Source organism: Cinclus cinclus, chromosome 5 (assembly GCF_963662255.1).
Source record: "Cinclus cinclus chromosome 5, bCinCin1.1, whole genome shotgun sequence".
NCBI classification, from domain to species: domain Eukaryota; kingdom Metazoa; phylum Chordata; class Aves; order Passeriformes; family Cinclidae; genus Cinclus; species Cinclus cinclus.
Window position 1 is genome coordinate 51030270 of NC_085050.1, and position 13421 is coordinate 51043690.

The following is a 13421-nucleotide window of genomic DNA, read 5'->3' on the forward strand; positions in this document are numbered from 1 at the left end:
AGGAGATTATGATAGTAGGTAATTGTGAGAAGGCAGCAATTTAACTCCTTCCTTGGGCTCAGGGCTTGAAGTTCTTGCTTTGTGCCTTATGGTAGGAGTTTTCCAGTGAGGTAGAAACAATTGGTTGTTCAGTGGGAGCAGCCTTCATCCAACTTTTTGAATTAATCTTGCAGTCTGAGAGATCTGTAGTCTGAGTGTCTGTATCTGAAGTGAAGAGGGAGCCTCTAGTGTTTCATGCTCTTCTCCATGTAATGACAAATGCATGAGCAGCCTCTGGAAAAGAGGAGAAAGCTCAGGCTCTGGGATACTGTTAGCTTAAGCGTTAGGATGCTTTCTTGAGAGCTAAGAATTATAGAATTGTATCCCTTCCCAAATGGAGAGGGTTTAAGGCCTAATCTACCACATCTCAGCTAAATGCCAAATTAGTTGTGGTCTAAAAGCAATGATTTCTGCCTTTAAAGTAGGTCTAGAGGTGTTTTCTTGTAATCAGAGGATGCTTATAATAGACCAGTGATCCTGCTTCTTCATAAAGACATGAAGCCCCCAGGAGGCTGGGCTCTGCCATTTGCCTGCATCTCCTGAGGAACCTGATTGTCTTTGGACTTTGGGTAAGCTCAGTGATCCTTTTGACACAGTCTCGACTTCCACTCAAGCCCTAGTTTTTGGTTAGACTCTGCAAGGCTGCCTGGAGCTGCTTGGGTCCTGCTGTGCCTGAATTCCTTGCTGTTACCCCTGAGCACTGTCAGGAAAGAAATCACTGAAACATGTGAAAATACTTTGTGTAATAAAGCGCCTGGTAACTGATAAAGGATAGCTGGATTTTATTTTTTGGCTGATTGTTTTGATTATATGAGTTCTAAAAAAAAAAAAAATAAATTAACAAAAACCCCATTAAATAAAAACATAACCCAGCAGGTAAGTGATAAAATCACTCTGGGTTGTGGTGTGGTGTTTCCATGTTCTTTCTGTGCTCCGCATGTGATAGAATAGTCTGGGAGAGGGTCTGTAATATCGTCAAAGGCTCCTTGCCTGAAGGTGCTCCGTGACCAAACCCAAGGATGGGCGTGATGAGGGGTGTGACATCTGTTGTGATTTGTTGGGCGAGGGAAGGAGTGTGAGGCTGTGATTAAGGCTCTTCTAATGGGCCGTGAGAAAGTGGAAGGCTTGTCTGTGTGTTGTCACTGGAAACTGAAAAGGACTTTTGTGATGTATGGACAAGTCTGCTCCTGCATTTAACCTTTTTCAGGCTGTGATTAAATGCTCTTACAGCTAATGATTGTCTGGGTTTGTTTTTGTTTTTTGATTAGTACAGCAATGGTAAGACTGTTTTGTTAGTGTAATACATTTTGGCAGTAAACACCTGGTGGACCACAGGAACTTGTGTGTTTAAATTAGGTTAGTATCTTGGGCCCCAAGAAAACAGGTAAAACCTACTGTCAAGGGCAATTATGCCATTGAATCCTAGGTTGCCAAAGAGAAATCTGAGCCTGCGTGTGGAAATATTTCAGGTTTCAGCTAGATCTTTACTAACTCTGGGACTGAGTTCCATTTAAGAAGCATGAATTAGTTTATTAACTGTCTGCTACTGACCTTTCTCCTGTTTACTCACACTGTTAATGCTTTCTGTGCCTTGCAGAAGGAATCACAGCTTAGGTTCTCTTCCTGTGGAGCTTGCAAGCATTTACTTTGGAGGGTGAAACCTCTCCCCTGAGTTGATAAGGAGCACCTCGTGTTAGAAGTGCACGATTCAAACTAAGCTCCCAGTTGGGCAGGGTGGAGACTTCGGAGTGCTCATAAGCAACGGAATGTTCCTGTTCCAAGGGGGACAAGCCCAATGTGAGCAAAGCTGGCATGGAGCAGGTGAAGAAGCTTGGTGATCTTACACTGTTTACACAACCTACTGCCAGTTGACCAAATAAATAAACTTCCCTGCTGATTGTATCCAGAATGAGTCAGGCTGTTTTACAAGAGGTCTGTTTTGGCTACAGAAGTGTAGGTGTTTTCTTCTTGTGAAGGACATTGAAGAAGAGTGACTTGCTTCTAACGTGTGAGGAAGTTCTGGCATTTGCTCCTTGGCTTTCCTTACCTCCTGTTTGTTAGTTACATTAGCGTGTATTACTTTTACCCTAGACTTTCTGAATATAATTTATTTTTATTAGTGATCCAGTCATCATGCCATCTTCTGGCCCAAGGGAATTAGTCATCCCCAGGTCCATTTTAACTTTCTCGTTTTTGAGACGGCTTAAGATTAAAAAATTTACTATTGCGTGTGGCTTCAATGTGAGAGGACTGCCAGAGAATGTTGTTCACTGACTCCTTTCAAACTATGTGAAGTTAGGGGTTTAATTGTTCATATTTTTTGTTTCCCTTAAGATGGAAGATGTGAGAGGGTCCCAATGCATGTTTTGAGTCCTGCATAGCATCTTGATTTAGATCCCATTTCTTGCCACTTTGTGAGATAAACTTTTTTATTAATTTTTTTACAGGTCACAAGTATTCTTTTTATAATAATTTTCTATAGGCCTGGTAAACAGATTGAGTTGCTGTGAATGGGGGTAGAAGGGGATTAAACAACAAGAGAGGAGGGGAATGAAGAGAGCTTATAGGTATGACTCTTCTGGAAACTCTGACTGACAAGCATTTTGGTGGCTGCAAAAGCCGGTATGATGTTCCCTTCTAGAGTCCTATGTGAGCTTCTGTTGATGGTTGAAGGCTTTTGTTCCTTTCCTGGGATTATTATCGATGGCCATAGTATTAAAGATCCACAGCTGGGCTTTTTTCTGACTGATGGAAGGTAGTGCACAGCATAAAATTTATTAAAATATTCCACTGTGAACAGAAAAATAGCACAATGACAAGTAAAATTCACCTAATAGTTCTCAGAATAGCATTTTGGTTTTGCTCTTAAAATTTCTTTGCCATCTGATGGTGTTGAGTCAAAGTGGTGAGCCTGGTAGAAGACAGGACGGCTCTGAAAGGCTCCTGCAGAAGTGCAGTCACAGTGCAGTGAGGTTTAGAGGTGAGACTACTGAGGGATGAGGAATGCAGGATTTCTTAGAAGATGTAAGAGGTCTTGTAACTGATGCATAAATGTCTGGGTCTCCCAAGCAGAAGTTAACAACCTGGGAAATGGTTTTTGCTTCTCTGTTAGGAGTAATCTGTTTCCAACCTGTTGTGCAAACAGATCTCTTCAGCACCTGAAAATGGATGCAAAGAAGGAAATCGTCAAATCCCTGGCGGAATTTACAAGTTGTAGAAACTCCTAGAGCTCTCTATGGAATTGAGAGATTTTTGTGGTTTTTATTGACCTCCTGGTAGTCCCGTGCTGCAGCTCTGAAAACTGAATTCTGGCTGCCAGGATCGAGTTCTCTGCCGTTCCCATGGATGCACTTTACACCGAGCTTGGTTCCCAGGGGCTGCTCTGTAGGTAGTGCTGTCTAGTCATAGTTTGTGTTCAGGTCCCTGCTTATGGGGCCCATGGAGAAACCGGACACTCAGGAGGTTGCCTTTGCATTGTAAATGATCCTCTTTGTCTCCGCCTGACTCTTGCAGCTTGTAACAGGCAGTGGTGAAATTGCATCCACCCCAAAACACAGTCATAGTTTCTCTCCTCAGACTGTCCTCTCTCTCCTTCCCCTTTCTGTGTTATGCCAGAATTGTGCTTTTTTTTTCACTATTCCTGTTACAGTTTTATTTTTTCTTTTTCTGTAAGGAAAATACTGAATGAGATGAAGCATTTTTTCTTTTTCTTTCAAGCCAGCCTTTCCTCATGCACATAAGATCCATTGAGAAATCCCCAGTCCATGTCTTACTGTGATTGGTAGCAGTTATCAGATGGTGCTTCTGGTTCAGTGTAGCTTGTGTGCATCTTGCAGTAAAAACTGTGGTGAGCCTGGCTGGAGTTGTGCAAAAACTGCCCAGTTGTTGTACTGCTGACTAATGGGCAAGGGTGAGTGCAGTTCACTCGCCCCTGTGTCAGTTCTTACACCTTTGTGGTTGTTCTGTAGCACTCTGCAGAATGGATGCATTGTCTTGCCTGGAACTTTCCCACAAGTCCCATATCCACTGTCATCTTTGTGCTTTCTAACTTTATGAATTGCCTTTTGGGAAGGACCTTAGGAGAACTAGGCTTCGCAAGAGTTTCTTGGATCTTAAAAGGGCAAGAGGGTCAAAGCAGCAGTGTCTGAAACAGCTCGCACTTGCTGAGCTCAGCCTTGTAAAGCAAGGCTCTGAGAAAGCTCTGCATTTCATAACGAGTTCCCAGACTCCCTACTACTTACACTGCAAAACCTAAATTTTGGGATGTATCTGGACTGTTTTGTGAGCAATCAAAAATTGTATAAAAATGTTTACTTTGTAAATCTCTAATTGGGGGAAGAAAAAAAAGATGTTTCAATAAGTATGAAAATGGATTACTGTAATCTGATCCACAGTTAGTCTGCACTCAAATACTTCTCAAAGTGGCCAGCTGAGTGTTGGGTAGTTAATGTGAGATGTTAAAAAGAAGTTGAAGTACCTGTTTATATTCCAATAATCAGGTGGCTTTACAAGGTTTTCAGCATGCACAGCTTGAAACCTTTTAAGGTTCCAAGAGTTTGTAGTGTATTTGGCCACATATTTTCTATAGACTTCAAGATTTGCTTCATTCTTTTGCAGAATCCCACCAAGTGACCATCAAGTCCAGCTCTAAAGTTAACAGCCCTTCAGCCACAGTGGTGGTGGGAGGGGGGGTTTGATTTCTGCCCGTTTGGATTTACACTCGAGGAAGAGAATTTCAGTATCTTCACCTCTGCTTATCCCAGTGGGCCAAAGAATGCATTTGAGTAGAAAACACCTTGTGCCCCGGGGCCATCTGCAATCCCCATCAGCTCTTCGAGGTCACTGCTGATGAGTTGGGATAGGACCTTTCTGCCTGTAGAGCTGTCAGCCAGTGGCAAGATGCACTTTACAGCTTGACATTTGGGGCAGTTCACTGCAAGCTGGTAAAGTTTGCATGGGGGGCTGCTTTCTTTAGTGTTTGATGCTGTTATTTCCAAACAAGGGAATACAGCGTGCCTGTAATGCTGAGAACCAGTCCTGTTAAACTGCTCTGGCTGTTGAGGCAACTACAAGCGTGGTTGTTGAATTGTGTGGCACTTCTCCAGCTGAAAGCTGATTCTGGCCAGTGGGGTTTGGTTATTTCCCCTTGCCAGTACTTGATGTGATTAGAATTGGAAAGGAAACCATTTTGTATGGATTTTTACTGGAGAAAAAGCAGTAAGTAGATCTGTATCTCTGTTTCTGGGGTTTTTTTAGTTTTTTTTTTTTTTTTGGGTTTTTTGTTTTGTTTTGTTTGTTGGGGTTTTTTTGTTTTTTTGTTTTTTTGTTTTTTTTTTTTTTTGTTCAACATCTTTCCCATCTTTTGATGATGCATATAGGATTTTATGGGTCATAGTGAAATATTTGATTGGTCATCTTATGAAAAGTCAATGAAAAAGCTGTCAGTTTTGTGCTGCCTACTATGTATGCAGTGATGGGTTTGAGTTCTCAGCATTGTGAGCAAGAAGAAAATACCTTGGGGTGCCCAATTATAGCAGCAGTGAGAGGAAATTCAGAAGAGTAATTTTGGCATCCTTCATTGCCTTTATGTTGGCCTCCGAGCGAGCGGCTGTTCCACTCCTTTCAGATTTCACAGCAGCAAGAGCACTAATGGCAGCTCTGTGCAATCCTGACTTATCGTGTTTTTGAGACTGAATCAGTGCTTTTCCTTCCACATTTAGTAAAACAATTTTGTCTGTACCTGCTTTGAGGTGGACTAGATGACCTTGAAGATTTTATAGAAAGCCATTTCTTTCATTCATTCTCCCTTTCTTCCTCACCCACTTTGGGTATTTTTGTGTTTTTTTTTTGTTTTTTTTTTTTTTTTTAAATAATGAACTGCTTGACAATGGAACTGTTCTCTAAAGGAGGTACTTTTGAAGCAAAAATGAGGTAAAGCCAAGTGTTTTAATAGGGCTTACCTCATAAGAGTGGAAGTTTAAAGCAGGAAAAAAGAAAGTTAACATAAAAAGAAAAAAAGCAATTGAGCTCGCCTGGTTCAAGGATACAAAAATCAGGTGCTGTTACCACAGTATCTGAACACTTGAATTGATAATGTGTTTATTGCTGTAACATTCCCATGTGGTTTGGAGCAGAGCCCTTTGGAAGGGAGGTGTGACCTAGAAACTGAGTTTAGGGTCTTGGATACCTTAAAGTAGGTTCTAAGCAGAGTTTAGATGCTGAAATCCAGACTGTAGAGTATTCTGCAGTCCTATTTTGTCACTACTTACCCTTGGAGGTGATGAACCTCCCTGACATCTATGGCCAGCTGGATTTTCCTTTTGTATCCACCCAGGGCTGGTTAGAATGGGAGTCCCACAGCACGGCTCATAGGGAAATGTAGCCTGATCCAAAATGAAGAGTTTTTTTCCTAAGTTGTGATCAAAGTAGACTGACTGCCTGGGGGACCCAAGCTCCTGACAAGAATCACACCTCTGTTTTGACTGCTTTTAAAATGTAGTTGGGAAAGGAGAGAGCCTACAGGGGAAGGTGCTTGCCTGTGAAGAGGAAGGCAGGGGTCAAGTGCTATTTCTGAGCACTGTCTTTTAATGTGCTGTTTAATATTAACATCACATCCTTAAGCAGAAATGAGAACAGGCAGCAAAGCTCTTCATTCTGATACTACAGAGTCACGCTTCCCCGTAGGCATAGTTCTCTCCCTCTGGCCCAGTGCATGCATTATTATAATTTGGGTTGAATGACAGGGGGAATCCCCTTCCTCGAGGAGAGGCGTGTCTTGGACTAATGCTCTTTCTTCTGCACTGAAGGCTAGAATCTCTTCTGGCAGGCACTTACAAACTGTGACCATGCTTCTTAACAGGAACCCAGTTGCATTTTGGAAGATGTTTGTGTGTATGTGGTAGGCAAGAGATCTCTTTCCAGCCTCAATGGCATTGTGTAATGTATAATCTCTCTTCTTCTTAAATGTAGTTGATTGATCAATGTTAACTGAACAGGTGAACACTTGGTTTGCTCTTTTGCAGGAGTTGTTTGGGAATACTTGCTAGCAGCAGGGTCTTCCATGGATCAAAGTGTCTGCTCACTGCTTGGTCTGTGCTTTAGAGGCAAGCAGGCAGGCATCACATACGCAGCAAACCTTCGGTTTGTTTGTCAGCACAAGTATAACACATAACCCTCCTAAAAGAGGGCACTGACTTTCCTAGAGTGACAATCAATGGCTTTCTCTGTAGAAAGATCTTCACAGTATAACTTAACGGCCACGTGTAACTTGTGACTATCAACTGGCAGCAAACTGCTTTCTTAGGAAGAGGAAGAAAGTGGCTTCTAATACTCCCAGTTAGTTAAATGTCAGCTGTACCTGATCATATGCATAAGGAAGAATAACCAGGGCTGGAAAGCAGCTCTGCAGAGAAGGACCTGAGAGTCCTGGTGGAGAACGAGCTGTCCATGGACCAGCAGTGCCCTTGTGGCCAAGAAGGCCATGGGTATCCTGGGGTACATTAGGAAGAGCATTGCCAGCTGGTCGAGGGAGGTGATCCTGCCCCTCTGCTCAGCCCTGGTGAGACACATCTGGAGTGCTGAGTCCAGTTCTGGGCTCCTCAGCACAGGAGGGACATGGAGCTCCTGGAGCAGGTCCAGCAGAGACCACGAGGGTGATGAGGGGACTGGAGCAACTCTAATGAGGAAAGGCTGAGGGAGCTGGGCCTGTTCAGAGAGGGGAACTCGGTGTTTATAAACATCTGGAGGGAGGGTGCCAAGGGGATGGAGCCAGGCTCTGCTCAGTGATGCCAAGCAACAGGACAGGAGACAATGGGCAAAAACTGATGCACAGAAAGTCCCACCTGAACATGAGGAAGAACTTTGTTACTGTGTGGGTGACCAAACCCTGGAACAGATTGCCCAGAGAGGTTAGGGTGTCTCCTTCACTGGAGATACTCAAGAACTATCTGAATGCAATTCCTGTGATGTTTGCTCTAGGACTCTAGGATGAATCTGCTTGAGCAGAGAGGTTGGATCAGATGAGCCCCTGTGATCCCTTCCAGCCTGACCCATCCTCTGTGACTGTGATATATATACTTAGCTGTGCAGTTAGGCATGAAGAAACTACCCACATACAAATGCATGAAGACAGCACATAGAATTACTTGCTGGATTCACAGAAACTTGTTCTATTCAGACGTTGTGAAGCTTTCTTCTTTCCCTAGCACTTAAAATGTGTTTTTCTGGGGGGAGCCTGAGAAGGTGTAACCAGGCTGTTTGCCTGGTTTTCCCAAGGAAGCAGCTGCTGCTGTACAGCAACAGAGAATGTGGTGGAGGAGGAGGCAGCACTGCTTTCTTCATGTAACAGGCACAGCTGCAGGAGATCTGAAACCTCGTGGCTACACTTGACCTGGTTTTCTTGTCAAAAGCACATCTGGTTTTCAATTTGATTTAACTTGGAAACTATGTTCTGCCTGTGCTGGGGCTAGGAGTCCTGAGATGCAAATCCTTCTGTAAAATGCCAGTGTGTTGCTGCTGGGAAAATTACCAAGAGAGCAGATCTAAATGTTGTCTTGGTAGTCCTATGAGAGAAGCTTACCTTTGTCTTGTCACCTTATGTGGCTGGAATTTGTGCCTGGCAATTTGAGTGTTCCAGGAACTGTCAGACTCCCTTCTCCTCGTGTACTGCCTTGGTTTGGCTGGTTATCACCTGGCATCCTCTCACAGCAGCATTGTCTTAGTACAGGTGACTTTCCTCTCTGCTAGTATTTCTTGCCTGGCATCGTGGACAAAGGAGCCCAGAGTGTCCTCTGTGACTCATGTGCACTGTGGCATGGACTTGGTCCCTGTCTTCCCTGGAGCAGCTCAGCTGAGCAGTTTCTGCAGCTTGTCTAAAGCTCTTGCAAGAGCTAGGTCAAGGTGGAAACAACTGCTGTTGGTTGCATTCTACACCAGAAGTACTGGAATTCTTTCATGCAAATGAGCAATCATTTTCATCTTAAGAACTGGGAGAATAAATGCCTGCAAACTGCAGCCCTCTGACAAAACCTTTGCTTGCTTCTGGTATGGAGAGTGTTCACAGAAGAGACAAAACACAGGGGAGATTTGCCAGGGTGACTGGTTACAAGACTATATAAACTCCTGAACAGCAGGCAGGCCTGAGGTTGTTAAATTCTGCCTTATACAGTCCCTTCCAGTATCCTGTCTTAGGAAGGCTGTGTGGATGCTGCAAATGTTCGACTACAGACCCAGTATTTGGAATCTGGATGTTTTAAACCAGGGCCTGAACTGAAAGGCTGTCATGCAAAACAAATGCACTGGGGTGGCAGTGGAGGATGGAACAGCTAATAGATGTTTTTTCCCTTTGCTTGACATCTGTCACCTTCTCCCATGCCAACTCTTCCTCTGTTTACAGCAAACCATTTGCTCCCATTAATTAGAATTGGATTGCTGCCATCTGACTAGCTTTGTGCCTGTACAAATATCAACAGAACCAGGACTACACAGGTGGGGAGAAGGGCCAGTCAGAGGAGATCTATTGCATCTGTTTGGGGAGGGATAGCTGCTGGGGGGAGGGGGGGCAGGGCAGAGAATGCCACCACCCCTTTCCAAATCAGGCACACTGGCCTACAACAATAACTGAAATGCAGACTGGGAGCCCCAGGATGCCACTTTACCCAGCCCTTTTCATAGCAGACTGCACTTTAAGCCATCCTCTCCAGTTAAATCTCCTTACCAAAGTGGTCTGTATGAAGCCTTGCATACAAGAAGATAATGGTGCTGTCATTTCTACAAATAATCACAATGGAAGCAGAAATATAAGAGGTAGATGATTATGCCTGAAAATGCAATGAGGTTCCAATTGCTAATGCAGTGGAAACTAAAAGGAAACTGAACCACAATTCCAAGCTGTTCCTGCCAGGCTGCCTTTTCTGCTGTGATTTAGGAGTATACAGCTGTGTTGCCAGGACGTTAGGAGGAAATGTACCTACCCTGGGATGGTTTTGGGGTTTTTGTTGTGTAAAATACTATGAAGACAGAGTATTTAATGTGGTAGTTGAAGCAAATCTTGAGTGGGAGAAATTGGTTAACACAGACTGGCTTGGCTGGGTTGTAGAAGAAAAATCCCTGCAACCCTCCTATGGCTGCTTACAGCAGTAATGCTCTGCTTCTGCTGGGACTATGAAACAAGAGGGTGGCACTGGTTTTTAACACTGAGGGTTAAACCCCATCTTAAAAGGAAGTAGAACAGCAGGCTTCCCTCACTCCTTTGTGTAATGGTGGGAAGTGTTTCTTTGTGATGTGGGATGGAGGGGGTTGAAGGGATGGGCTTGTGTGTACTCCAGTGTACTTCAAGCCTTTTAGAAGGATGATGATCTGAATCTGTTCACACACGAAGGACCAGTGTGCCAAGGCTGTGAATACTGCAAACACCTGAACTAACAGCAAAATGGTTTTGGAGAAGCAAGATGGTGCCTTGTTCTCATGAATTTGCAAGGAAGGGGACCTTTTGAAGTCAAGAGTAAAGAGATTTCTAAAAATGAAAGCTATGGAGATGTTTTTACAGCATGTTGTATTTCCCTTCTACATGGCCTGGCATCTGGGGGATCTTTCCTTTGTGTTCCCCTGCCTGGACAGGGGCCCCTGGCCCCCACTCTGCAGCAGTGATGGTGGTGTTTGCTGGGGCTTAAGTGCCTCATGTTGCAACTTCCAAGTCAAGTAAGCAGCTTCCAGCTCCAGTGTTCTTCCTTTGGAAAGGACAGCTGTAGATATTGAACAGACCTCTTCCTTCTTTCTCATGTTCTTTCTCCCAGTGCAGGATGTTTTTCCCTCTAAAAATGAGCTTTTTTTTTTTTTTAAATCACCAGCACTTTCTGTGCTGATGACAGATGTTCTCTTTGCTGGTTAGAAGTGAGGCAAGTAAAACATAGAGCTGACTTATCTCCCAAGTTCTCCAAGAATCTCTCCTAGCACAATATTTTCCCTAATTAAACTAACTTAGGGAATCATTTACAGGTTAAGGTAAATGGACTCACTTAATGCATAAACATAGTTGGAAAGCAGCATGTTTCACAGAAAGATGAATGGAGAGCAGTCTTTGTGGCTCATGGGTTGGTGGGGGTGGGACTGTCAGTCCTTTGAGACAAAACGTGCCTCAAAATTATTAGTTGTGTCTGCATGAGTTAAACAGAGTCGAGTGTAAGAGGAACTTGGCAGATGCATCTTTTTCAGGAAAAAGAAATGTTACCACGTCAATTAAATAGCAGAATATTAATTTGCTGCTGAGGTAGTATGTGCCAGTTTTAGTACCAGTGCTGCCTGATTGCTGCTGGGGTGGCACTGTCTCACAAGTATAGAAGTAAGGGAAAGCTCTGCTGGCAGGGCTTTGCTCTTGGGAACAGCCTAAGGGCAAGAGAATGTGCATTTCTATAGACTCCGTTTTGCAGACAGGGTAAACCACAGGGTTCATGTTTAAAGCCAAGATCTTGTTCCTCTGCTTGGAGCTTTACGTGAGTGAAAAGATTTGAGCTTTTCTAAAATATTTCCTATTTGAAAGTGTTTTGAAAATGTGCATCTAGAGAAACCACCATTGCCCACGACTTAATCCCCACCTTCTGTAAGTTGCTTTGCTTATCCAAGAGAAATCTGTTGTTTTTCCATGCATCCTTTTTGTGTTGGATACTATTCCGTATCTCTGAGCATCATCACCTGTTGCTCTTAATTTTTGCTTGAGATTTGTTCACCCTGGTTTGACTTGTCACCACAGAATTTCCAGTCATTCCCATAAAAAAAGCTGTATCGTCCTCTCTGTGAGATGTCAAAAGGTGGGAAATGACAGAGAAATGACAGCGAAGAAAAAGGTGAGGCAGAAGCTATTTGGATGCTCAGCTAGGCATTCCCAATTGTAACCACTGTATGGGGGCTGCAGTCAGTGCTTTGGGTGGTGAAGATGAGCAGTGCCTTGTCACAGCCCCCCGATGCACAGCAGCAAACTGCCAAAGTCTAGGGAAAAGTCTGTGTTCCTGGGAGAAGTGCTGTGGGAAGGTCTGGTTTGACTTCTCTGTGGCCTTGGCTATGAGCACATGAGCTATTGTGCCATGTTAGCACTTCTGGAATGAGATCTCTGGAAGTAGATTTCTTCTCTGAAGAAATTATGCTGAAAGGCAGCCAGTGGGGATGTTCATTAATGGCAGGATTCTTTTCTGAGGAAGGCTGAAGGGCTGCGAGAGCTCTGTTAAAGCCAGTGCATCTGTCTGTTCAGCTGGCTGAAGCAGGGAAGTGCACCTGTGCACAGAAAAGAGCAACACTTGGGTGTTGAAGGGTGTTGCAGGGTGCTAGCCTACCTCAAGACATTCCCATCTGGGAATACACTGAGAGCCGAGGGGGAGGGGAACATTACAGATTTCTGAGTTTTAAATCGCTGCATTCCCAAGACACTGAGTGATCTGAATCTGTGTAGCAGGGGGGCTTTCAAGGTGTGTGGCTTTGATGGAAGGGGTGACCAGTGCTGACAACAAACTCGGGCTCTTAAAAAAGAAAGCTTGAGAATTCTTACAATTGTCCCAGAAACATTTTGCAACTGTGGAGAGAGCAATTTCTTTCTTTTCCCAGAATAGGCTGTTTCAGAATTCAGTCCTGATATCCCCTGAAGTTAAACAATGGGACCAGGAGAAAAAGCTTTTTTCTGCTGCTTCCAAAAATGTATGTCCTAGTATTGATTCAGACACACTTTCTCACTGCTTCTGCTTTTCTTTAGCTTGTGAGTGATTTAGATTATACCTGAGGTTTTCGACTTTTATAGTTTTGGGGCTTTTCTTGGTCACAGAAGAATTTAGGTTGGAAAAGACACTTAAGATCATTAAGTTCAACTGTAAACCTACACTGCCAAGTCCACCACCAAACCATGTCCCCAGGTGCCACATGTACAGGTGACTCAACCATTTCTCTGGACAGCCCTTTCCAATCTTACAACCCTCTCAGTGACTAATTTTTTCTTAACATCCAATCTAACCCTCCCCTGGCACAATACCATTTGTTGGAGCATCCCACCATTTGGGAGTGATTTGAAATAAAGTAGAAAAATGCTTAACCAGGTGCAGATAAATACTCTAAACAAACCAATGAATGCTTAGTCTCCCCCTTGTCCTACCTCTGCTAGGTGTGCATTTGTGGCTGTTACTTGAGCAGCGAGGGCACTGGAACAGTGAATATGCCATATTCATTTGTGTACACAAACACCAATGGAAAACCAGAAGTTAAGCTCTACTGTCTCTTCCTGCCCATAAAAATGTCTCCCTCCTTCCCTGTAAACACAGATTTATATGGAGCAGTAGCCTGGGCTCAGCAGCCTGGGCCCCAACCTGTTAGAGGTAAGAGACAAAGCAGAACTAGGAATAAATGTG